A 27575-nucleotide genomic window follows, 5' to 3' on the forward strand; every position below is an offset into this window, starting at 1 on the left:
TGAGGCTCTCATGATTGAGGAGTAAATGGGGTTATCTTAAAGGTAGTTAAAGTATGAAGATAGAGAATTTAGGGAAATCGCCTGTACTTTGGAGATTTGTCCATGGGAAATCACATCTTCATAGAGACTAGGGCACAACATAGCCTTTTCAACAAATGGTGCTAGATCAATCAGATGTTTTCACAAGTAAAGAAGAAATATTTTATTCTACCTAACATCTTACACAGAAACAGCTCCAGTTGGACTGTAGGCCTAAATGTGAAGGGTAAAATAACTTTTTAGGAGATTATTTCAGAGATTATTTTTCATGACCTTAGGGAAAGCAAGATGTTTTAAACAAGACCCAGAAAGCAGTAATCATAAAAGAAATAACTGATAAATTGGACTTCACTAAAATTAAAAACATATGTTTATCAAAATAACAATACTAAGAGAGTGAAAAGGCAAGCGTTGCCTGGGAGAAGACATTTGTAATACATGTGACTGTCAAAGAACTCACACCCAGAATATGTAAAGAATTACTACAAATCAATATGACACAATCCAATGTAAAAAATGGCCAAAGTATTTGAACAGGAATTTCACAAGAGTATATCCAAAGGCCAATAAGCATATGAAAAGTTATCAAGGAAATACATGTTAAAACCACAATAAGACACCACCACACATACATCAAACTGGCTAAAATTAAAACAAAACAATTTTAACCATAGCTACTGATGGCAAAGAGCGACTGGGATTCTCATTTTTAATGATGGGAGTATAAACTGGTATCCTCATTTGGAGAACTGTTTGGAAGTATCTACTAAAACCGTACCAGGTATATAACCCACAGAAGTGAGGACATATATGCACTGAGAGACATGTAAGTCTGTCCAAATACTCATCAACAGGAGAATGGTTAAAATAAACCATGGTATATATATTCAATGAGATACATGGCAATAAAATGAATTATTACAACAGGCAATGATATGGATAACTATCACAGACAATAATGTGTGAAAAAAGCCATTCACAAAAAACATGCTGTATAATTCTATTTCTATGAAGTTCAAAATAGGCAAAACTAATCTGTGGTGGTAATTCAGAATAGTAGTTACCTATGGGGGTTGAATGCTGACTGGAAGGGGAAAAAAAAGAGCCTGCTAGATGCAAATATTATATATTTTTTTTTTGGCTAATATTGTATCTTGATCTTGGCAGTAGTGACACACAGGCACAAATATCTGTAAAAATTCACCCCATTGTACACTTAAAAGATTTGTGTGTTTTTGCTATATGTATGGTTATGAATCAGTAAAAAACAAAAACTAGGTCCTGGCTGGTGTAGCTCAGTGGATTGAGCTCGGGCTGCAAACCAGTGTCACAGGTTCGATTCCCAATCAGGGTACATGCCTGGATTGTGGGCCATGACTCCCCAGCAACCGCATATTGATGTTTCCCTCTCTCCCTCTCTCTCCCCACCCTTCCCTTTCTAAAAATAAATAAATAAATAAAATCTTAAAAAACAAAACAAAAACTATTTCTTAGAAAATTCAACATACTTAGATTAACAGCAACTATATTACAAATAAATGTGGATATATAATCATAGTTATAGACACACTATTCTATTTTTTAAAAACTTTACTTATTTATATCTTGCCTTATTCTGAGATATAGGGCAAATATGAGGTCTGTCCAGAAGGTATCCCGCCATGTAATATAAAAAATTGAGACATTTATTGAAGACGATACAAGATACAAGAAACAATGTACATAGTACAATGATACCTCAGTCCCCTTCAAAGTAGGCACCTTGGCACCTCAGCACCTCACTCAGATCTCCCAATTGCCATCAGCTGCACCATCGTATTTTCCTGAATCTCATTACTGGTCTGAAATCTCATCCCTTTCAAAGGTGATTTTAGTTTTGGGAAAAGCCAGAAGTTGCAGGGTGCCAAATCTGGGCTGTAGGGAGACTGAGTCACCTGGGTGATTTGATGTTTTGCCAAAAAACTCTGCTCATGATGCACAAGAGGCATGTTGTTGGGATGAAGCTGCCAATCACCAGTATCCCATAGCCGTGGCCTTCTGAATCATCTGAATAGTTTCCATGGAGGAATGTTCAAACTTAGTAGAAGATTTGATACAGATTTGTTGCTCTATTAACTCAGTCATTTTTATTGTGATGGCCACACAGTACACATGCTCACTCAACAGCCTCTACTGCCCCCACTGACTAGCACAGTAAAGTCATCACTGTTCATGCATGCACATTCCAGTCCACTCTCCTTAGATGCCAGGTTACATCAATGTTGTGCAAACCATTCTTGTTACATTAACAATGGCTGGACTTTTTCCAGACAGGCCTTGTGTATGTATGTCTCAAATGGTAGGCAGCATGTTACGGGGGAAAGATCTTGGACTTGGAGTAAAATGGATCCTAGGTTCAGATTCCAGTTTCCTGATTTACTAAGAGTTTACCTTCTCTGAACTTCAGTTTCTTATCTATAAAAAGGGGCTAGCAGTTCTTACCTTTCAATGCTGTTGTGAGAATTATAGAAAACAGAACTTCAACACGTGGTATGTTCTGTGTCCTCAGTAATAGATCAACTTATCACATTTAACTTTCACCAAGTCTGTGGCTCAAATCATAATCTATCCTTAACAAAATCTGAGCCAATGTTTGCTTAGTTGGCACAAACATTTACATGACTCTGCAAATACTTTAAAAGGTCACTGAAAGAACAAATCATTTAAGAAAAATACTACTAACCATGCTAAAGATACATGAAGTTGACTCCATTGCTAATTTCTATAACCAAACCCTAGAAAATAGGAAACAATGCCTAAGGTTAAAAGACCAAGACCACCACATCTGAACCAACTCCAGGGACCAGTCAGTTAAAAGATGGAAGTTCTGAAGTGGAATAGGATAATGCAACACAGAAGTTGTTACCAGTACCTTGAAGTAAACTGACTGTAGGTACTATGCTGATAAAGGAAAGTCCACAAGAATAAACACTTCTAAAAAGGTGACTTTTGGGGATGGAAAGGATTCTATGTATTTCTCTAAGACACAGAGGAAGGCCCTCTAAGAGTCCCCCAGAATCAAACACTGAATAAAAAGTTACTTCTAGACAAGCTAAAAACTCACCACAGAAACTCCTATTTTTGTTGCAGGGCACCAGCAGCATCCATATGTACATCAACTTTCAAGGCCAGATAAGCACACCTACATTATACAATCCAGCTTTACCAAGGACCCTTCACTTCAAATTTATTTTTATGGAGACTGGGATGGGGAATGCATGGGTGTGGAGAACCCAAGCAGGAAGGGTGATGGTAAGAAAAAAAAAAGAGGCAAATAATTGTATCTGAAGTTATGTTACAGATGTATACAGTACAGACTATAATAGCAAGGTTTACTTAAAGGATCAGAAAAAAAATCACTACCTTTCTACCACAATATGTCTGAGGTTTATAATTAGTCATTTGTTAAATCATTTGGTGAGTGAAGAAAAAAAAATCTGTATTTTATTTAGAAAAATTAAGTGAAAATGTCACGTAAGCAATTAACAATATCAATTTGCACCACAAACATTTCCTATTATTACATAAGTTCATATTACTAAAATCTTTATTGTAATATCCTCATGGGAGTTTTCAGATACTATCAAAATGTACTGTCAATGAATCTGCCCAGCCTACATTCCTGCTTAAGAGTCATCTTTTATTATAGAAATGTATACCTGAAACCTATGTAATTTTATTAACCAATGTCACCCCAATAAATTCAATAAGAACAAATTTTTAAAAAGGTAATTTTGTCATAAAGAAACAGAAGAGTCCTTCTTCTTCTAAGAAAACATCTAAGAGCCCTGTAAAGTTTTGGATTTTAGTTAACTTTTTAGTTTTCAATATATCTAGGGATAATTAAACCATAATGTCAAAAAAGTTTTCATGCCTCTAAAATCTGTATCTACAAAAAATGATTTTTTAAATTTTCTCTTTTTAAGTGCTTTGTCCTCAGCATATTAGCTCAACTGGTGGCTGACAAAACAGGGAGAAGCCCTAAAAATAGATGCCTTTTAGTAAAGAATTGAGAAAGGTTTTGTTGTTTGTTATCAGGACTACCATCCTCCCCCACTTCAACAGAGGCGGCAAACTTTGTCTACTTAATAAAACTTCCACAATCCCAAAGATGAATATTTTTAAGAGATCTCACAATTCCTTTGAATTTGTCAATTCAAAAACAAAAACCAAAGCATTCAGAGATATCAATTGTATCAATATATCACTATGTCCTTAACTGCATAATAATATGTATTATTTAAAACATCTGTTAACAAATAGCATATCCTGCTTACACCAATATCAAGTCAGTATGTATTCAGCACTTACTGTGTGTGGATACCTTATGAAAAGCACTCATTAATTACCTCATTTAGTCCTCACACTACACTATGAGGAGGGACTTACTATCATTATTTTACAGATGAAGAAATAAGAGCTTAAAAAGGTTAAATAATCCCTCACAGTAATAAAACTAGTTAAGTGGTGAATTAGTCACAAGCAAATGAAGTATCTGAAAAATGTCTTACTGCATTACCTCCTGATATAATTGACAGCAAATGTTAGAATTGGTCTTCTCTAAAAGATTACTGACTTGTTCAGAAAAAGGTTAACACTTCCAAAAAACTTGAAGGAGGAAAAAAGGTGCTTACCAGCTAATATGAAGAAAGTATAAACAACAAAAATGCTAAGAAGTGAATCTCATTTCAATATTAATGTACAGAATAGTAAAAATGTAGTAAACAATGAAAATAAGCAGCAAAATAACTTTATACCTATACAGATTAGCCTCAAAAGGCCAGACTGCCAAAAAGTGACAACCAAAGTTTTTGTCTTCCTGGTTTTGAGGTCAATAAGGATCATTCACAAAAGTACAAATATCACATACATGTAAATGACAACATGATCAGTAACACACATTTGCTCTTCAATGAATGTTGCTAAAAAGCAATGAGTTATCATTTTATAGAAGCTAGTTTTAAAGAATTCCTAAGAGCTTTTCTTTCATTGTGTATTTCAGCTTTTTATGCAAATCCATAAGCTATTTTACTTATGATTGCATAGTTTCACAGTAAAAATTAAACAAGATAAAAACACTAGTTTTTTACCTTAAGTTGTCATATCAACTGACCATACTTGAGAGTTTACTAGCTATTTTTTCCTCAAAGGCACTTCTAACTGAAACTGAATAAATCACACTGGATAACTGCTGATAACAAAGGCAACAGAACAGAAGCAGCAATGAGGATAGACGCATTAGCTCTTGGGAAACAGGTTCTCTCCTGACCCCCGTGCCCAGTACTCTCTGCTCTTACTGTATTATTGCAAATGAACTGCCACTCTAATTTCCACCCAAACATTCCCAAAACTTTACAATCTAAAAGCAGGAACTACTTCAATTTCATGTCCCTTCACTAAAATCTACTTCCACAATATTGTTTAGAGTTAACCCCTGGACATTCAGTTTATTTTCTCAATTGCTTGCTCAGGGGGCTCTTTCAATTTCTTCATTACTACTGATGCCTTCTCATCAGACTATAAATGTTCAAGACTCAGCCATCCTCAGACAAATCAGATCAAAACAAAACAAACCTCTTCCTTTGGTGCCCTTCTAGCTCTCCTCCTCCTCACCATCAACCTTCTTGAAGGGCCCTGTCTATTCACTATATTCCTAACTTCTCATTTACTCCTCAGCCCAGCACAATCTGGCTTCCACTGTACCACTCCACTGAAACTGCTCTTACAAGAGTTACTTTAGTTGAGGAGCTCAAAAGACTGGAAATGTTGTGCAGACATAGGCCTCTGTTGTTGAATTCGAATCCTCAGGGCCTGGGCTCATAGTAGGAACTGAATACATTACTGTACTATTGTTCTTGCTGGGGCATTATTCCACTGGTTACTCTTGAACAGTCTCCTCCTCCTCCACCCCCTCCTGCCCTGCTCCCCTCACTATATTTCTACAACCCTAGCTCTGGTCTCCTAGTGCTCCACCAAAAAAGATAGGAAATATTTAAATTTAGGCTGAGAGAGGCTGGCCTGAAATGTGACACATATGAAAGCAAGTCCAATCATTTGTTGCAATGTGTCTGAAGAAAGAATATATTGAGAGGGGTAGTACTCACATGCAAGCCAGGAAAAAAAAAAAAAAACAGCTAAAGGACAAAAAATTGTTCACGTATTTTTAATAGACCAGGTAACATAAGTATCTTGCTTTGGTGTGCGGCAGTTGCTCAGTGTAAGTGGAGGTGTCAGCTGGTGTCACCAGAGTGTGATGCTACTCTGGACAGTCCACCTAATTTCTCTTGCTCTTATTCCATGCTTCCAGCAACTTTCTTTAGTACTTTCATGTAAATTCTCCCACAGATTTTGCAATCAGCCAACATGATTAGCTGACATGCTTTGAAAGAAATTTCTTGCTGTAAAGTTTTAAATTAGTATTCTGATCAAGACTGATGAGTTAAACCTCAAGATCCCAGGGAATTTTGGAAAACAAGCAAACAAACAAACCAGGACAACCTACTTTATGGGAGTTCTTAACTAAAAACAGCACTCTAGTCTGTAACTACAGTATGTACAACTTGGCAGGCCTTTGGCAGCTGCTCTTTCCTCTGATGGTGCTACTCTTTATACTACAGATACCTACTGTGAGAGCAACTCACCTTTTAGAAAAGAAAACATCTACTGAAAGTTATAAAATTACAACCAAATGCAGTTAGAATTCAATTATCTGGGCTAATGAGGAAGGAAGCAGACAATGTCTTAGATAATCTAAAACATATCAATTTGACTTTAAAATATGACCTATGTAACAGCAGATTTATCTCATAAACTAGTAGGTATTTGCCAATTAGTTTTACTTTAATTTGTTTCTTGACCACCCACCAACTGAGAAAAAAAAATGACCTAGAGACATGTGAGGCAACAGAAGGAAACCAGAATTGAACCAAGCTTAAAAACAGTCAATAAATTATCCACACATAATTACATGTAATGGCATTCTTGGGGCGAATTATCATAAAACAAAAGCTTTGTATAGTTGAAAAATCAAATATAAACACATTCCAAAATAGTGCTCATGATTAGTATATACAGGTAAAACCAAAAGTGGGTCTACCTGTACCAATAACTTCATGAAAACTATGAAAGGAATTCCCATGGCAAACAGATTTCTAGCTGGCTGACTTTTTAATGGTGTTATTGCTTGGTTTAAAGTTTTACTTTCTCCTGAGAGTAGAAAGACTAACAACGGGTAAAAGGAAAACAGGTAATATTTATTACTTGCAGTGCACCATTATACCTTTGGTTAGAAATCATTTGAGAATTAGCCTGTCCTATAAAGAGAACTTTTTAAACTATACCCCCATGATTACCTGAGATATACTTATGTGCATTTAAAAAAAAGTTTCACCAAACTTTCTACCCTTACTCTCTATGCACTCTTGATATCTGTAGTTCTATTTCATTTTGTCTTAAAATCTCGTTGTGACCCCCTAAATTGATTTTACAAACCAGAAACAGGTCACAACCCAAAGTAAAAAGAAAAAAAAGGCATAGCCTGATGAAAGGGACACTGATAAATTTAGAGAGAATGACAAAAAACTAACAGTCAATTTACCCACAAATACTATTAGTATCACTGAGGTTGGGGAAAGGCAGTGGTTCCTTCCAGACAGGTGTTGCAAACAATGTCAGGTAAGTAATTAAAACAAAACAAAAAAGCCGGGACATTTGTCCATATATATTTTACCTTTCAATTATGTAAGCAGTGTAATTTTGGTAACTTAAACTTCTGCAGTATTTCCACTTTGGGTATTTTTCAAGCCACTAACTGTCCAGTGATCAGTTTTATAAGAATAGTCATTGCTTAAAGTTTGCTACAAAAAGAAAAAAAACTCAAAATATTTATGTAAAAACTCTTAGCACAGAAATTGTATTGGTCACATCAGTATGTCCATGACAACAACAAGAACTGTTTGCATGCATCAGTTTTGTTCTAGGTTTGATCATCTCACAGTAATGCTATCATTCTCTTTCCTCTGATCCACTTCCTCTAAATCCAACCGCTGCTTCCAGCACCAAAGAGGAGGAAACAGAGCTTCTTTTAGAACCAAGAACTCCATCTTGATCTGATGCTTACAAAGAGAAAGTGCATTCTTAAATTACATTATTTGAATGAAACAAGTAATTTGATAAAAGTGTTCCTTTACCCTTTAAAGAATTTTGCATAAAAGTAATAAATAAAAAATATTTATTATTCAAATTCTACTACCTTCAACCTAGGAAGCAAGCCACTTCAAAGATAAAAAGAAAGATACTATTGGTGGGAGTACATAGTTAATTCCAGGCAGTTTAGTAATATATCAAAATTTTAATGCACATTCCTTTAACTAGGCAACTTCATCTTCAAGAACATATCCTACAGATGCATTCACACAAGCACGAAAAGCTATTTCCACAAAATTATTAATTCCTGCATTGTTTGTTTTTTAAAAAGCAATGGAAAACAACTTAAATATCTATCAACACGGGATAGGGGAAATAAAAAGTGCAGCCATTAAAAAAAGACAAAGCTATATAACTAATAGGTAAAGGTGTCTAAAATACATTTTTAAGTGAAAACAGCATCTCTAAGAGGCATTCTCTATTTATTTTCCTCCTACCTGTCAAATCCTTTCTCCTCCTTCAATGGATCTGCTGCTTCTGCTTGCTCATAAATGTCCATGTTTTGGCCTCCCAATGGCCTTGGTCTCCCAATGTTCTTATTCCTGAGAGATGTCACCCAGCTTTTGTTTTTATATTCATGTAATGCCCAAACCTCTATCTGTGGGCTGCCCAAACTCCAGATCTGCCCACCCAAATGCCTTTTTGAATATCTTTACTTAAATGTCCCAAAGACATCTCCCAAGCTGAAGTTAACCTCCACTCAAAAAACAAATCAAAACCATTTGTTTCTATAGAATATTCTGAATTTTAAATCTAGAAATCTATTATTCCTGACTGCTCCTTCTATTCTGTCCCCTTTCCAAATTAAATCAACTCTAAATTAAATCAACTCCAAATTAAATCCTTAACATCTCTTGACTATATCTAACATTCCACTAGCACTACCTTATTTAAGGGCCTCATTATTTTTGGTCAGGATTACTGCAATCCACTTGAAACTCCTTATCTTAGGCAAAACAGCTAAGATACTCCCTCTTTGCTCCAGCTGGAGAAAAGTACCCCTTAATTCCTCCTTTGGCACCATGTTACCTCCAAATTGTCACGTATGCCATTTTTTCTAATTTCTTATTCTTATCTGTCCAGAGAACCCATAGGGTAAGTTTTCAAAACCCTATTTAGGCATGAAGTTTTCTGTGAAGTGAGAACACCAATACTGATCAAGCCACTATGTGACAGGTACTGTGCAAGGTGCTTATTCAAACATTATCTAATCTAATTCCAACCATCCACTTTACAGATGAAGGAACAGGTTCAGTAAGGTCAACTATCCATTCAAGGTCCCACAAAGAGTAAGTACGGAAAGTAGGGCTTACTTTCTGTACATTTAAGGAACATTAAGGCCTGGGTTCCTTTCATTATGTTGGGCTGCCTGTCCGAATTAGGCATTCTTCTTTATATCTACCTCTCTCATTATACTTAACAAAGTGAATCAAATTTGTTTCCCTGTTTGTCTCTCCAGGAGACTATAATATTCTCAATCTTAGCTTTGTATGGTTTTTAAAAAATAGAATAGATGCATTTTAAATATGGATCTTAATATCTGCATTTTTAAAAAAGTTTCAAAGGTGATTCTGATGTTAAATGAAGACTGAGAACCACTGTGTTAAGCTTCCAGAAGATAAGAATATCACTGGGCTTTATAATTCTGAGGATGACATAATGTCTCTAACTTCACTGCTAAACTCACTGAGAAAGGTAAATCAATGAAATAGTACTTTTTCTTTTAAAAAGTTTTCCCTTACATTTGTACAAATTTCTTAAAGTTCTGTCATACACACTTAACTATCACTAAGAGAATTAACACTCTTAAGATTTCAAATATAAAAAATTCACTAAATCTTCAAAACTTTTCTTAAAAATGAAACTTGGAAAATTTCCATAAAGGATCAAATTTAAATTACTGCAATAATCCTTGAAACATAGAATTATGTGTATGATTTAAATGGCATACAATTCTTGGAAAAAACATTTAAAAAATTAATCACAATTTCACTTGTAGTTGAGCATTAAGAAATGAGTGTAAGCAACAACAGAAACTTGTTTCCACTTTTAGAAACTAAGGTCACTGGTAATCTGATTAAAATCTGCACTTTTTATTTAGGTGTTAACACTTGCACTGTGCTTCAAGTAAACTTCTGAAACCTAATGATACAGAAAGCTATCAATTGCTGGCTCATTATGATGTAGGGGAAATAGTCTGAAATATGTAAAGGAATGAGAAGAAATGGTGACTTAAGTATAGTAAAAAGTAGTGAATATTCAAACATTCTGTTTGGGCTTCAGGTAAGAGAAAATCTGATTTTGATACCTGTAACTCTTGGTACAATTTTTTTTTTTTAAGGAATAAGGATGCTATTACACACATTCAGTGTACAAAGAGTTAAGCAATCTCTTACCATAGGTTTGCTACTTTTTATAAATAGCTACTAAAAACAAAAGCCTTAAGAAAATAAGTCAATGCTTCATATTTTGAATGCCACTGCAGCAGAAGTATTTTATCTGCAAATACTCCACGTCAACACTTCCACATCCTCCCAATAAACAAGATGGGAGATGATAAATCACAGCAAAAAAGAAAACAAAAAACAAAACCAAAAATAAACAAAAACAGAGTACCATAAAACATAAGCAATAACTAAGAATAAAACAACTAAAATACCTAATAGGGAGGGTGGGTGAGGTAGAAACATTCATTTCATCAATTCAAAGAAACTGTGGTCTCAGTAAGACATGCAAATATTAAAGATCCTACTCATAGAAATCTTGCTTTGAAAAGTACTTAAAGTTAACATTTTAAGAATAAGAACATGTGATTTAGGGATGGCCTCATGTTACCAGAATTGTCAATTTTACTTAATATAAAAATTTGTTAGCAACGTCTGCGTTCTTACATTTGTTGTAAATTTATTGTTAGGCATTATACTTTTTTTTTTTTTTTGCCTACTCATGTAAAATAAGCTCTCTCTACTTCTATTTTCTAACTGGTGGGTACTGTTTATAAAGCTGAAAGCTCTTGGTACTTGTACCCCATACCGTCACATTATAAGCAACTGGGACACCTGACTTTTTTCTTTCCAATTCTTTATCTGTTTTTCCTTATTGATTGCTGATGACTCCAATACCAAATCTAATGTGATCTTAGGAATCTAGTATTCCCCCGTAATCAAGATACTGATTTTTGGTTTGAGGTATATGTTTTACAAATTTTCTTAGTGTTAAACACACTCTAATTGGCAGCAGGTCTCATCCAGGCTCTCACAACTCTTACCCAAACGATCTTATCCACGTAAGGCTTTAACCACCACATTCTAGGACTCCTAGACTGATCCCTACAGCCCAACCCTCACACTTGAGATGAGTCCAGCCAAGCCAACTCTCTACTAGTCCTCTCCACTTGAATTCCTTAAGATCTCGACCTGAGCTTAACAATAAGAGCTAGAGCTCTTCTTCCTCAAATCTAGCCCTCTACCAGAGCTAACTCAGAGTGGCCCTACCACCCATCCATTTACAAAGCCAGAAACTTAAGCATTCCCCATCCTCTGCTATCTTTAAAGAATAAATTTTTATGCCATAAATCCCTTAATTTTGAAATATTTCTTTCCACTACCTTTGATACCACTCTGGTCTAAGCAGCCATTATCATCTAGTCTGACTATTATTTTTCAAAGTCAATCTAATCATGGCTAATGTCTGTGATATCTAAAAAAAAATCTTTAACACAGTCTATTAAACCCAATTCCATCTCTTTTAGACATATTCCTCCTCCCTTCCCCTATTGTTTTCAAAGCTCTAAGCTAGACCTTCTTTCAGTTTTTCAAAGGCAAAGAGAGTAAAATTCTTTATGCCGAGGGACCTGGCAACTACATTCCCGTTGCTTAAAACATTCCCACATATCCTTCAATTCTTAGATGAAGGATCAATTCCTCAGGTAAGTTTCCTAACATCTTCCCCAAAGTCCTCTTGTATATATTTCTTTTAGAGCATAAGAACTGTAGTAACTTATAGTTTGTAATCAAGCACTTACAATTTGAAAAATGACTATGCAAACTGTAAAGTGTAAAAAACATGCTGACAGGCTTAAATGTATAAGGGATTTTTTAAAGAGCCACTTATTGCCCTGGCTGGTGTGGCTCAGTGGGCTGAGTGCCGACGTGTGAACCAAAGGGTTGTGGGTTTGATTCCTAGTCAGGGCACATCCTGGGTTGTGGGCCAAGTCCCCAGTCGGGGGGTGCATGAGAGGCAAACACACACTGATGTTTTTCTCCCTCTCTTTTTCCTTCCCTTCCCCTCTTTCTGGAAATGAATAAATAAAATCCTTAAAAAATCTCAAAAAAAAAGAAGCCACTACCTACTTTCTAGAATAGTGAAGTAGTTAATCTTCTATTTCTTCTTCACAGATATAAATAAGTCAGTGTCATGCTCTAGGGGAGCACTGCTCACTTTACAATATAGGCCTCATGTACAATTTTAAATTTCCCAGTAGTCAGTTAAAAAAGAAACAGATGAATTTAATTATAACATATTTTACTTAAACCAAGTATCAAAAATATTATTTTAACATGTAATCAATGTAAAAATATTACACATTTTATATTAGTTTTCAAAAACTGGTATGTATTTTATACTTAAAACACATCTTACTTTGGACTAACTTTATTTCAAGAGCCAAATGTGGCTGGTGGCTTTGGTAATGGATGACATAGTTCTAAAAAATAATATTCTATTTCTTATACTTAAACAGCTTGCTAACAGAGTCACAGTTATTTTTAAAAGAGTATGGTATTAAGCAATTTTAACCTCACATCTAACAAGGACATATCTCATGTTTAAACCCTTCAAAAATATTAAATAATGCCTACAGTCTATGGCCATACCACCTTGAACACATCCGATCTTATCTAAATGATGTAAACATCCTACACTGCTGAAAAGCCTAAATCCAAAGTAAAAATTCAGGTAAACAATTTAAAAACTACACATTTACTTTTTTCCCCATCATCTTGGAACCTGTGAAGGCCTGCTGGGAACAGGACTTCAAATATGTCTGGACGACAAATATGTCTGCAAGGCTGTGGTCCCAGGCAATTTTTGCTGGCTATAAGCACACAGCTCTTCTTAAAAATTGTAGGTATTTATGCTCAAGATGAAATTGAATTCTACCTAGGCAAAAGATGTGCTTATGTGTACAAAGTAAAGAATAATACAGTGACTCTTGGTGGCAACTAAACAGCAGCAGAGTCACCTGGGGAAAGGTAACTCGTGCTCATGGAAACAGTAGCACGGCTTGTGATAAATTCTGAAGCAACCTTCCTGCTAAGGCCATTGGACACCAGAATCTGTGTAATCGTACCCCTCAAGGACTTAAACTTCATTGAGAAGTAAATAAATAAAATGGATTTGTTCTTTTGAAAAAACAAATAAAAAGCACAATTACTGATCATCTGAGGAGATTACAGAATTATAACTACTTTCAACCACTGCGGATAGCAATGTTATTAGAATCTCTTGGAAGGCAACTGGCTTGCCCTTTTATTTAGTAACTCCACTTCTAAGACTCAGTTCTATGGAAATAACTACAGACAAAGTTAAAGATTTACACCCAAATGTGTTCAGAGAGATGTTTTTCCATGAGAGTAAAATCTGGAAAAAACCAAGCAATCTGTAGGAAATCACAGAGAAAACTGGAAACTCACTGGATTTCATTCTACACAGTCATTAACAGTCATGTTTTAAAGAATATTTAATAACATGAGGATGCTCACAATTTAATAGTAAAAGAATAATCTATGCCTGGTTCCTACATATATGTTATATGAGTATATACACACATATAATTGGATGGCATATATCTATAGGGAGTGAAAAAAGTAAAGGAAAACCAAAATGTTAACAGTTATCTTTCTGTAGTGTGATGACTAGTGATATTTGTCCTCTATTATTCCTCTTACTTGTACTACTTTGGGTCAGACATTAAAATAGATAAGCCACTGCCATCAAGGGGCATACTAGTTTTATGTTCCAAATTTTCTATAAGTATATTATCCTTTCACAATCTTAATAACCATAAAAATATAATACGGAGTGGATGCTAATTTTGGCAAATCAGCTGTAAAGCAACATTCTTGGATCAGCTGGGTAAGAATTTGAATATGGCCTTGAATATTATTTTAGATGAAAATTTCCTATGATGGCAAGAAGAGTCTAGCTGACTAAAAACAAAAACATAGCAAAACTACAAAGCCATCTGTACAATAAGATTTCCTTTGGGTAAAGAGTGAACATATATAAATATATACATGTGAAAAGATATGTACTGAACTGTTAACATTGGGGATCTCTGGGTAGTGGAATTATGATTTTTCTTTTCTATTTTCTACAATGCTTCTGTACTAAAAGACTATTTTTTAAAATTAAAAAAATATGTACATCCACTATTCAGCATCTACTGCATACAAAAATGCTAGGTTCTATAAGGAGCAGAAATGAGTAAAAGGAGTCACAGCCTCTAAAAAACTAACGATTAGTGGGTACAATACAAGAAAACAGCAAAAACAATGTGAGGCAGAATGTAAACATATGAACTAAAATGTGTCTATAAGGATTCTAAGAAAAAGATCTCACTTGATTGGGAAGAGGAAAAATAGTGAAAAGAGAAAAAACCTTCATAAAGGAAAGAATTCGAAATGGGAAGGATTTTAATTGAGAGAGGAAACAGCAGGCGCTAAAGATAAAGCATGTGGCAACTTTCAAGGAGCAAGAAGTCACGTAATAGAGTTTGGTTAGAATGTAGGATATATGAAGGGAGTAAAGTGGTATGCTGACAGACTTGAATTTTCAGGAGGTAGAAACCCTGGGTAAGTTTTCTAAGTTTAGCAATAGGTAAATTATTAAAAGGTTCCAGTTCAAGAAACTGTCCTACCACTTTTTTTTTTTTTTACTGTTCTTCAAGTACAGTTGTCCCCATTTTCCCCCTACCACTCATCACCTCTATTGCCACTACCATCTTGGTTCAAGCCACTATCATCTCTTAGCTGCATCACTATAACCACCTCCTTCCTAATGGAATCTTCCCACTTCCACTCTTGCCAAACAGATCCTTTTAAAAGATAGTCACATATCTACTCAAAAACCCTTCGATGGTTTCTCATTTCACACAGTAAAAAGCCTAAGTCAGTGGAATGTCTACAAAGCCCCTACAACACTTCCCTCTTGTCCTCTAACTTTCTGATCACACCTACCACTCTTCTGCTTGCAATATCTTGATTACAGGCATACTTCTACCACTTTCCCCTTTATTCTCTTCACTTTCTTCAGGTCTTAAGCCTTGTCTGAACTGATCCTACATAAAACTGCAAGTCCAACCAATCTCCCACCCTGACTCAACCAAAAAGTTTGTACTTGCTGATCTCCCCAAAATGACTCTATTGTTCTACATAATACTTAACATCATCTGCTATCTATATTTTGTCTATCCACATACAGACATGCATGTGTGCATACACATGTAAGGAACTGAAGCATGTGAGGGCTAATTTTTTCCCTGATTGTTTATTTCAGTGTCCCCAGGTAAAATAAGGCCTGACACACAGCAAGTGCTCAGTAAGTACTTGCTGTATGAATGCCGAGAAGAAAATACCATGGGTGTTAGTAGATACTTAGTTGAAATGGTTTCTGGCATGTTGTAAACACTTATATAAACAGAACATATGTGAATTTATTCTAATTTACCACTTGATTTTCCTCTGGTAACTATTCATCAAAATAGTGCTTGCAAATTAGGCTTTGAACGTACAGATATTTAATTCATTAGCAATTTATCTTTGCAAGGTTTACTTAAGTTATTGAGAATGGGGTGGTGGTGACTGAAGAATGATAGGAAAGAGTCTTAAATCTCCTATTTTCCTTCTGTTTTCACTCCTCCAAAACTAATGAGCAATGATTCTCATCTCCCCACTACTGTATAGTTTCAGACCTTTTTCTTTTCCCAGGGAATAGGTCTAATCCAGACCTATAAGCCCCTATCCTAGGATAAGGCCAGAAATAGAAACCAGGAGTGTGATACAGGGCCACTGAAAGGGCTGCCAGTAATTAGAGGAGATCCCAGGCAAGGAAAATTACTACAGAGGAACCTGGAGAGGGCTACATTTCTTAATTCAAATACTTTTAAGTTAGAGGCTTCTTGTATTTTAAAAGGAAGTCAACACAAAAGAGTAACAACTCCTTCTGTCCTGTTTTAAAATATACTATGCTGAAAAACAGAGTGATACTTTATATAGCTTTTTAAATGAAAAACCTGAACTTTTAATTGTATTATGATTTTAAGCAGACAACAAAGTTTAGGGGGAGAAAATGTAATGAATGACCAAGTAGCCACCACCTAATTGTGTTGAATCTTAATCTTTTACCAAATCAGCTTCTGATTTAAAGACAGTAAAGTTATGGTTGGAAACCCATGGACCCTTCCTAGATCCTTTATTCCTTTCTAGTTCTCCAGAGGTAACTTTTATTCTAATTTGCCATTATCATTCCCATGCATGTCTTTATACTTTTGCCACATAGTCCTTGATTCCCTGAATATACTGTACATTTCTGCATATATAAAAACCAGATACATGGTAACATATTATAACCTGGCTGTCACTTACCCACTGTTTGACTTTAGGCAAGTTACTTAACATTAGTTTTCTCTCTGAAAATGAGGATAATGCCACCTACTAGCTTATAGAATTATTATGCAGATTAAATGAGTTAATATACTGTATATGTTACTTAGAAAAGTATCTCACTCATACCAAGTAGCGTATATCAGTGCTAGTAGTTATATAGTTGCAAAGGACCCATGACTGTATATGTATGTGTATATATCCAGCATGTGCATATATATGGATTGAGAAAACATTAATCACCAAAAGGATATATAACCCATATAATGCCAGATAGTTTCAAAATTGCATGAAAACTAGAAATACTTATAAAGTTTAAGCAGAAAAGGTTCATTAGCCTACTTAAAGAAGAAGTGAAAGTACCAGGCATAGAAGGGGAAAAGTATTTTTAACTTACAAATTGTCAGTAACATTAACTTAGAATATAAACATCTGGTTTAAATAATTTATAACTTACGAATTTTGGGGTAGAGTTAGGAGAGATGGGGTAATCTATCAACATGATGCTATACAAAGACTTCTCAAACTGTTACAGGAGGCACTTTATATTTCATACAAAATAAAACACTTTTGATACTCAAATTTCACTACTTCTCTGAATTAAAGTATAAATTAATATTTAAAGTGATATTTTACAATAAGATTCGCCTAGATACATGATTTTCATAAAGGCAATTGGATTCTGCAAAATTTATCAGTGCAATTAAAGGTACATTATCTTTGTTTTGATGTGGAATTATTTTATCACAGCCTCTAGGTCAAAAAATCAGAAAACATCAAAACTAATGCTCTGCACATTACGTGAAATCTATTCAATTTCTTTCAAGAGACTTTTTAAGACTTAAAAATATGCTTTGAAGATAAATTAACATATCTAACTGATACATAAACAGAGGAATTAGAACAAATGAGGCATTTACTAGGTGCCATTTACTGGGCTATATGTTTTACAAAGGATCTGTCTTTTAATCCATGTGAAATATCTTCATGGCCACAATTTAGAGGAACACCATTGATACTTTGTTTAAACATATATAGCACTTCTGCAAAGAGTTAAAAGTAATTACCAAAAGGAACATGTAAACCGGCAAAGGGCATAAAATGTAGGTAAACTGTACATATTTTTATCAACACAACAGTGTTGACACATTGTTTCACCTAGAGCTTAGCAAATATCTGTGTCTAAAAGTTTAACTGAAAGCAAGAGGTTAAATGTAACATCAAAGATTAAATTGTTTCTCCTTCCCAAACTCCAACCCCCCCACCCCCCACATCGGAAGTAGGAGAATGTAGCCAGTGAAAAGAAAGATTCAAGTTCAAAAGTAAAGTTCTACTTTTCTTCTCCTAAAACGAGAACTCTGAAACGGAACCATTGCTTTTGCCTCATGTATCCCTAGTAAAAAATAGTTACATATATGAGTTAGGAGTTAATCCTTCCCTGGCTGCCACAGTAGATTCAGTGAGAAACCAAGCTATAACTTGAATTAAACCACCAGAGAAAGAAAAATCTAGCCATGCTCAGTACTTTCCTAATGGAGAAAGGGCCCCACCACCGTTCACCCTATACTCTGTCCCCAGCCCAAGCAGACATTAGCACCTGCCAAACTGGACGTTTATAGAATAAAGATCCAACTTTTCGAACGCAATCTGGAGAGGAGAAAGATTGTTTCTTGAGCAGTGCAAGAAGGGAGCGGAAAAAGTCCTCTCAGGAAGGGATGCGTGAGCTTTGGGGTCGTCTCCTTCGCCCGTCGGAGTATTCAAAATTCGCTTGCTTCGGGGACCACTGGAAGCAGCACACTCCGGTCGCGGCCGGCCTCCAACCTGGGCGAAGCAGGCAGTGTTTACACCTGTCACGAGGGAGGAGGAGGAGGGGGAAAGAGGGAGCACCCGCGAAGCCCCAAAGTTCTCAACAGCTCCCGGGAGGGAACGGCCGGCGCGGACCTGAGGGCAGGTGAAAGCCGGAGGGGCAGGGCAAACCGCGGCGGCCGGGGGGTGAGAACAGCTCGTCTGTTGCAGGCAGGTGCCTGGGGTGGCAAGGAGGAAGCCGTGCGCTTCGGGCGCCGCCGCCGGCTTCCGCGCACCCGCCGCGGAAGAGGGCAGAGCCCAAGCCCGAAGCCCGCAGGCCCGCAGAGCCAGCACCTCCCCACAGCCTCCGGTTCCGCGGTAGACAGGTGCCCCCGGCCACGGCGAGGGTCTGGCAGGTGGGCTGGGTCCCCTCACCCTCTTCCCCCAAGCGTGGCCGGGGGAGAGGAGCGGTGGCGCTTACCTGGCTCGTCTGGGGCGGCCGCGATGGGCATGGCTCAGGAGGCCGGGGAGAAACTGGCTCCCCGGGGAAGGACCGGCTATTCCGACGCGGAGCTGGTGAGAGCGGAAGGCAAGGTACACACAGCCCTGTCAGCGAAGCAGCGCCATGGATGCCCACCCAGAGTTTCAGGGCTGCCGCGGAACCCCCATCCCATTACCCTCCGCCCTCTTCCGCCGTCGCCGCCGCCTCCACCTCCTCCTCCTCCTCCGCGAAGACCCCCCGCCCACTCCACACACTCTCCCATCATGCAGCGGGGGAACCGCTGCCGCCTATACGTCACTTCCGGGCGCAGGCGGCTGGGTCGGGCCGGGCACTGGTGGGTGCAGGGGTGTGCGAGGGAGGACGCTCTAAGGGAATTAGTGTCACAGAAAGCTACCCCGCGCAGGCGTCGTCGCGCAGAGCGCCGGCCGCCATTTTGGGTGAGGGCAAGTTGCCCTTTTCTTTACTTCCCTGCGAGTCACCAAGCTGTGGTGGGGGCGAAGACCGTCCTTCCGGACTCCGCCGCCCGCTGGGGCCGCGCTCTGGACGAGGGACAGTGTTTCTTAGCCTGTTGATGTTAACCTTCAGTTCGATACCCAGTTAAGTCTTTTGCTCTCCAAATAAAATTGCAGAGGTTTTGGTATACAGGACCATATCTTCAAAAATCTGTGGAGCACAAATCGGCTTGTCCTTTTCGCCCCGAAAAACGACTTTTTCATTCACCGTCAAAGTCTCTTCCTCTTTTTGATTTCATATGACAGAAGAGGAAGCTGATATTTAACAAGTAAGAGATTGTTATAAATGAAACCTAAGATGGAAAGCAAGAGGGAATACAGCCGCCGAACTGACAAATCGTCTGCGAGGCCAACAACAAAAATTGGGGATTTTGCTAACGGATGGAGACAGTGATCGTTTTTTTATAGATGCTGCGGGAGAATAGCCAATGAAACTAAAGAAATCAAATCAATTTCTGCATTTCTTTAGCAGAGGTCATAACAGATTCTTTTTTTAATCATCAGTCTTGAGCAGTTGGCCATTTACATTTTTATAAACCCCCCCACCCGCCTTTATCATGAATTGTTAAAACACCTGCCACTATAAAAATCAGACTACAAGGCTACAAGGATTATTATTGTCTGGGACGAGCCAGGGGTCCTACCCTGCAAATCACGAGCCCTGCTCGTGTGCTCTTTCTGCTCACATTTCCCAAACCTGCACCGGTGATCTGGATAATTTAAAATATTTTCAAACAGGCAAAGCCCAACAGCTATACAGAGAAACAAGGATGAAAAGCAACACCTTCAGCCACCATCAAGTGGCAACCCGTTTGAGTGTAGGAATTACACGAATGGTGAAGATAAGGACAAAAGCAGTTCATCATGGTTTATCCCGCCTCTTCAATGTTCTAGACAAATTAACTTGGAGCGCTAAAATAGGCCCGCATTTGTCTCTACAACTCAGTCGCTGTCAGACATACGTAGAATACATCATTTTAAATTGGAGTACCAATTGCTCTGTGGCTGTGCGGGATTTTTGGTTATTGTTCAGTCAATAAAGCGAGAAAAATATATAGGACTTGTCAAATTTATTCCTATTGTATTTCGCCCCCTGCTGGTTTAGCTCTCATGAAAGCTTGAATATACACACACAGGTTACTATATTAACTAGGAAGGAAACAAAAATGTGTGTGTGTGTGCGCGCGCAGAGAAACTGGAAATTATTTTAGATGACACATGCCTGTTTTAATTTGATATCTCTACTCAATAGAAATAGCAGAATAAAAACATATGACAAAATCTTGCTGCTGAAAGTACACTAAGAAATTGTTTAAACTGAAATAAGGAATTTAAACATAAAAACATTAAGAAGAAAACCTTGCTTTAGGAAAAATATATTTCTGACATCATACATAACATATGATCACAAAATGATGATTTACTTTAGGTGAATGCAGCAGTCAGTTCTGTTAAGGACAATTAAAAAGTCAGTGTCCACCTTTGTACATGGAAATAGAGTAGTTATCTGGCCAAGTGACTTGTGTATACAATCAACCAATTGTAGTTAGTAACCTTACCATAATTCTGAAGACAGCATTTCAATGCTTATGAAATTGTGTTACAAAAGGAAAGTCTTCATCTCTGAATGTTTTTTTAAGATGATGAATCTGTGGGAAATATACTTATTAAAATTCATTGCATTTGGGTACTGTGTTTACTTTTTAAAAATTATGACCATTGCTACATTGCCCAAGATTTTACATCAAGAAAAGAAAAACATTTATGATCAGTTATTATTTGTTGTATTTACTTCTAGTTTTTCTTCTGTGCAGACTTATTACAAAGTTGTTATCATTTGATTTTGTATTCCTTTTTTTTTCACTTAACATTGTGTTGTAAGCATTTCCTACTATTGCCTAACATTTTATAAAACCTTAATTTTAATTGCCTACATAGTATTCAATGCAGTAGACAGACTGATCTATCCATTATCTTCTTAGTAGATATTTTCCATTATTACAAATAATACTTTGATGAACATTTTTTACATATGGCTTTGTCCAATTTTAGGATTTTTTTCTGAATATAAAAATGATTGAGCCAAGAGTCTGTGTATATTTTATTGGCACTTCATCATCTCAAAGTTTTTCTCAAAAGACTATACCAATTTACAATACCACCAGTAATGCAAGAAGGTACCAATTTTATCATCTCACCAGCAGTGGATAATAATTAAAATAAATAAAAAATAAAATTGTACTTTATAGACTCAAAGTTGAAAGAAACTTAAACTCTCATATATTGTATAAGAAATCAACAAACAAGCAAGCACCAAACCCCGGCAATATGCTGCTCTAGAAAAGCAATACATATAGATCTGATTCTATGAACAAGTTCTATTCAAATCACTATTTTTTCAAAATCACTGGTTGTGTGTAAATTACTTAACCTCTCTGGACCTTATGTATGTCAAATGAGAAAGGAGCTATACCACAGATTCTCAACTTTATTAGGCAAGTAACCACTGTATTTAGCACATATATCTGTTTGAGAACATGGTCAAAGCTTTGGCCCTTTCTGTAGAAAATATTCATCCCACAGACACTCAAATTTTTTAAATTTAAAGCTTGTTAATAGAAGAGGGTCTATGAATACCAGCTTAAGAAACACTGCACTAGGTGATCTCCAAGGCCCTTTCCACATACAAATATTTTTCTATGATTTTATTGTATAATCCAGTAAATGCTTTCTGGCTAAATAGTACTTAAAAAATTTATTTATTTGTTTTTAGAAAGAGGGGAAGAGAGGGAGAAAGAGAAGGAGAGAAACATCAGTGTGTAGTTGCCTCTCACACACCCCCTACTGGAGACCTGGCCTGCAACCCAGGCGTGTGCCATGACTGGAAGTTGAACCAGTGACCCTTTGGTTTGCAGGCCTGTGCTCAATCCACTGAGCTACACCAGCCAGGGCTAAATAACACTTTTTAGTGGATAATTAAATTGTGATATATTCATAGTGGATTACTATTCAGCACTTAAACTAGAGCTATAAGTATCAGTCTAGTTAGATTATAAAAACAAAGGTGAATTAATTTTCAGAATGAATAAATATGAATTTTATAATGAATGTTACTTTATAAATAAACCAATATTTTATTATTTATGAATATACATTTTATTATAAAGTATAAACTATGGACTGGAATAATATACACAAAATTCATTATGGGCTAGTATGGAATTGGTCAGAAAGTATTAAAGAAGACTTTATCTATAATTGCAATGTTTTATATCTTTAAAAATCTGATGTAAATGTGACAAACCATTTATATTTTTCCAGCTTTATTGAGATATAATGACCAAATAATTGTATACATTTAAGGTGTACAACTTGATGTTTGATCAAACCATTTACATTTAATTCTAGGTGGATGGTACATGGATGTTTGTTTTATAATCCTGTGATATATTCTATAATTGAACATTTTCCAAAAATGAATATGTTCTATATTCGTTTTTTTCATGGGTGAAAAATAACTTTTCCAGAACAAGTTAGTTTAAAACCGAATTATGAACAGCATCTTAGAGATAGTTCCCGATGTATCTGCTAAGGCTAAAAGCTGAGATTCGTGGAACTTTTCAAAGTGCCTTTAAGTATATTACCTCTTCTGATTCTCATACAGATCAATGTAGAGCCTATTAATGACATTTTACAGAAGGCATAATCACAGATTTTGAGATTTGTACAAGATTAAAACGTTGGAGATGATGTTAGGACTAGAACCTTGATCTCCTGATTCACCATTTGGCCTTCTCACTTTATAGAAGAGTAGTATCACACTCCCTCGATTTCCTCATGGGTAAAAGAAAATTTGCCCCATTTTATCATTTAAACATTTTTCTCATTTTCTTGTTTAAATTATTTTCTAATAGAGTTTTTTTCTCACAGTGAGTATAGTTAATAACTTGAACAACCTTCACTATAATCTAAAATACTATGCATATAGATTTAAGCCTTGAAAAAGTTTCAGCAGCTTGAGAAACCTTCTAGTCCAAAAAAGCAGTTTCTCCCTCGCCAATTTTATGGGTAAGGTTCATAATGTTCTAAGAGGTTAAATGACAATTGTGTCCTCAGTCATCCAATTGGATTGTTAAGAATGGCAAACTAGGTTTCATGTTCCTAATACACAGTAAACTCCATTTTTACTCCACATTATTTCTTCTTTGATACAATCTTCTCTTCTTAACTAAAGCACATAAAAAACCAAAAGTATTTGGGACCCATGTTTTCTATATGTTCAGCTGGTTATGGTTATAATGTAAGATATGCTGAAGATAAACATTCATGTTAGATATAAATTGTGTTAATCATATGGAGTAACAGTATAAAAGGAAACTTGTTTTATAATAAAAATTCAATTAAACATTTTTATTGCTATTGTTTTTGTTGCTGGTTTTATGGGCATTTTACCATTTTACACTTGGTAAAAATGTGATGAGCAACAGAGATTTTGTTTCTTAATCATTCCCATTGGTCTTTCTAGGACTTCCTTATCAAGTTTATTGCACAAATGATAAAAATTAAAGTGTAATATTTTGATACTTTCTAGACTACTGGGTAGCTAGAACATTCTGGACAAATATTCAATATGTCAGGTCAGTATAGAGCTTCCCAGAAATCAAGTTTTTAAGGGTAGGCTTCTGGCGGTAATTAATATTGCAATACATAACATTTAGAGTAAGGACCCTAAGGACATCTCCTAAATGTAGGGGAAGAAGAGCTAGTGCCTAAATTTGACTCCTCTTTATTTGGCTTTATTAGTCTGTTGACATGACCATCATGGAAGTCACTGGCTAATTAAATGTGCTACTTAAAAAAATAACTAGAGCTACATTGTTTGATATGGAAGCTACTGACCACGTGTGGTTATTGAGAACTCAGAATGTGCATAGTCTTTACTGAGATGTGCCCCAGGATTTTGAAGACCTAGTACAAAAATTAATATTTTAAAGACATAGATTGCATTTTAAAATATGTCAGATATATTTGATTAAATACTTTTGAAGTTAATTTCTTCTGTTTCTTTTTACTTTTAAAAATGTAGCTACTAGAATATTTTACATCACCTGTGTAGTTCAAATTCTATTTCTATTGGACAATGCTGAACTAGACTATTATCTTTATGGAAAACTTACATCTGTCTTTAACTTTGTGTGGTAGTAGGATCCAGAGAAATGTGACAAAGATAGTTTTATGCAAATTATACTCCCACAAGGGCAGGGATTTCTATCTGTCTTATCCTTTTTTATATTCCCAACTTCAAGAACATTGCCTGGCACATGGTTGATGACAATAATTTTTGTTGAATGAATAACATTCTCTTAAATCAATGGACTGTTTCTAGAAAAATACTTAAATAGTTAATTGTTACTACCTTTTTTGAGGCTTTGCTACATATCATATTCTTCAATGATTTTATAGTTATCCTATCCTTGATTACTTTTCTATTTTGTCTTTTAAAATTTTTTAAATTTTATTTTAATCATTGTTCAAATACAGTTTTCTCCTTTTTACTCCCATGTCTTTTAAAATTAATTAACTTTTGGCTGTCACAACTTGAGTGGAGGTGTAACAGGCATCTAGGAGGTAGAGGCCAGGGAAGCCACTAAGCATCCTACAATGCAAAGGATGACTTCCACAACAAAGAATGATTCAGCCAAAAACTACAGTAGAGCTGTGGTTGAGAAACTCTGGCCCAGATTCCCCTGAAGGTGCCAGTTGCTCCTGTACTGTCTTGGATAAACCCATCCAGTGGGTCACGAATCCTGGGTCCTTCAAGTGTCTGCTACTGCTTCCAAAAGCTTAAAAATCAATCCAGGAAACAAATTGCCACCCAAGCTTTCCAGAAAACTCCCTACTGCCATTTTGAGCCTCCACTGGCTCATGAGAACTAACAGAGGCAACAATTCCAGTGTCCTGGCCTCTGGGCACATATTAAGTGCACCAAACCATTAATTCTTATTGTTCTGGAGATCCCATGAAGTAAATGTTGCTGTACTTTTCCAACTAGGAAATCAGACCAGACCTCTCCCAGAGCAGGGCGTGAGAGACTTGTGTAGGGTCTCTGCTGGGACCTTCCTATTCTCCGAGGTACAGGAGGAGGACATGTCCTCAGATCCTAGCCAGGCTCTTTGCCTCCATTAACACTATCAAGATGAGTGACTCTCCTCTTAGGTGAGCCAGTCAGCTCAAAGCTAAAAATCCAGAAGCACACAGTATCCCTGGGAGCTGGGTCTCACTTCTCTTCACACCTTCAGTTCCACTCTGACCCTGTCTTAGACTATTTTGCCTCATCCCTCCTGCCGTTCATTACTTTTGCTCCCCACTCCCCAGACTAAAAGACAAAGACAGCTGTACACAATGGCCTCCTGATGTGATGCAACGTGAAGTGCAGAGAACACGGATGAAATAAGCAGATCGCAGCAGCAAGGAGATAGCAGGAGTACAAAGTGTTCGTGCCAAGTATATTTTACCTGAATCTAAATAAACTTTTAAATCTGCCCTCCAGTTTACAGGAAATACTGGAGGAACAAGTTAAACCAGACTACAAAGAATCAGTCATACCAATCTAGTATGTAGATTATTCTACGAAACAAAAAACTTCAGAAGGGATCATCTAGATGAAAAGAGACTTAAGAGACATAACAACCACATGCTGTGTGGGGTTCTCTATGGGATCCTTATTTGAATAAACCAGTTATAAAAGACATTTGGGGGATAACTGAGGAAATCTGAATATGGACTGCCATTAAATTCTCCTGAGAAATTACTATTAATTTTTAAAGATATAACGATGAAATTATTAATATGTATGAGGACATCCTTACTGTTTAAAGGTGCCTAAAATGTCATGATGTGTGTAATTTACTTTAAAATGATTCACCAAAAATCCTCATATACATAGAGAAAGAGCTAATGTGGCAAAATGCTAGCAATTGATTGAACCAAATCTAGGTGGTTGATACTTGTTTATTCTTTCTGCTTTTCTGCCCTATTGAAAAACATCCGAGTGTACAGATGAGGTCTGGATCTCCCTTACGTTTACTTCCAAATTACTGCATTCCCTAGGCAGTCACTGTCAAATGCACTTTCCAATTCTGGAGGAGCTTGCATTAACAGTGATCTTGTAAAGGGTTTTAAAGATGTAGAAAGGAGAAAACGAACAAGGACTGCAACTTCCAAATCAATGGTAATGAGTTTAAACCCTCTAATATGCGCAAACACAGTAGAATTACAACTCTGCTCAACAAGGTGCTCTTCTAATGCAGTGTTAGCAAGAAAACAGTGGGAACTGCATTATTAGTAGTGCACTATTTAAGTGGCAGTACCAGCTGAAGCCCTCTCTGTGACTTTCCAGTACCATCTCCTCTGCTTGGAGTGTCCTTCTTCCGGCTTCTGACAGTGAACAATTGTCTTTTTAATTCTTTTTTTGAGAACTCACCATCTGAACCTGTTTCCTATGTTTGGGAAAATTGTCAGCTCATGTATCCAGGTGAAAGACAAAGCCTTTCTCCAGTGAAAAAACTGAAAGTGCCAGTGTGGGGAAATAAACACAACTGCAGATTTTTAAAAATTTTTTTGCTACTCTTTACATTTTGAGATTGGGTTTATCCCACTTTTCCTTGAGTGTATGCTAGCCTTTGGCTTGATTTGCCCAATAGAATGGGTGAAAGTTGTGCTGTGAACCTTTTCAGGCTGAGCATTAAGAGATCTGGAGCTTCTGACTTTGCTGTTTAAAATGCTCCCTCTTGGAAGAGAGACAGCATGTAAGACATACAACTTCCCTGA

General features: G+C 36.5%; 1 protein-coding gene across 3 annotated transcripts in view; it reads right to left on the reverse strand.

Annotated features, from left to right (window-relative positions):
- The window catches only part of AFTPH (aftiphilin), a 63631-nt gene extending 44163 nt beyond the window's left edge, over positions 1–19468 (reverse strand). The window contains exons 1-2 of one of the 3 annotated variants that reach the window (XM_045827177.1): positions 19213–19349; positions 18544–18767 (exon numbers count right to left, since the gene is read on the reverse strand). The gene's annotated coding sequence lies outside the window, so the exon portion shown is untranslated. Of the gene's footprint in view, positions 1–18543; positions 18768–19212 lie in introns of all 3 variants that reach the window. The other 2 variants (XM_045827176.1, XM_045827179.1) reach the window with 2 other exon arrangements.
- Positions 19469–27575: the final 8107 nt, after the last annotated feature.

Source organism: Phyllostomus hastatus, unplaced genomic scaffold (assembly GCF_019186645.2).
Source record: "Phyllostomus hastatus isolate PE091 unplaced genomic scaffold, TTU_PhHast_1.1 phas_scaffold_78, whole genome shotgun sequence".
Classification (NCBI taxonomy): domain Eukaryota; kingdom Metazoa; phylum Chordata; class Mammalia; order Chiroptera; family Phyllostomidae; genus Phyllostomus; species Phyllostomus hastatus.